We start from the raw sequence: 349 nt of genomic DNA, 5'->3' as shown, positions 1-349 counted from the left end.
CCCCCCCCCCCCCCCCCCCCATTTATTTCATACATTATGAAACAAAGTTCTACATACACAAGTCCAAATTGTAGTTGCTTACAATGCATACTTTTGACATACAATCAGGGCCGCTGTCGGGCGGGGGGGATCCATAAAACATGATATGGTGATATGTCGGTGTTGTTTGACGCTAATTCCACTGTGTCAAGAAAACTAGTTTATCTATTAATTTAGACTGTTAATATATCGCCTCTCTCTCTCTCTCTCTTTGTCTCTCTCGCTCTCTCTGTCTCTCTCTCTCTCTCTCTGCTCTATTGTCCCAGCCTCTGTCTCTTTCTATCTCTTTCTATCTCTCTCTCTCTCTGTC

The 349-nt window shown here is 43.8% G+C and overlaps 1 long non-coding RNA gene across 1 annotated transcript in view; it reads right to left on the bottom strand.

Moving 5' to 3' along the window:
- LOC117958474 overlaps positions 1-349 on the bottom strand; it is a 19,468-nt gene that overhangs the window by 18,536 nt on the left and 583 nt on the right. The window lies entirely within an intron of this gene.

The sequence above is a fragment of the Etheostoma cragini genome, chromosome 15, assembly GCF_013103735.1.
Source record: "Etheostoma cragini isolate CJK2018 chromosome 15, CSU_Ecrag_1.0, whole genome shotgun sequence".
In the NCBI taxonomy this organism is placed as follows: Eukaryota; Metazoa; Chordata; class Actinopteri; order Perciformes; family Percidae; genus Etheostoma; species Etheostoma cragini.
The sequence above is the reverse complement of the archived record's forward strand: the minus strand, read 5'-3'. Positions and strand labels throughout refer to the sequence as shown.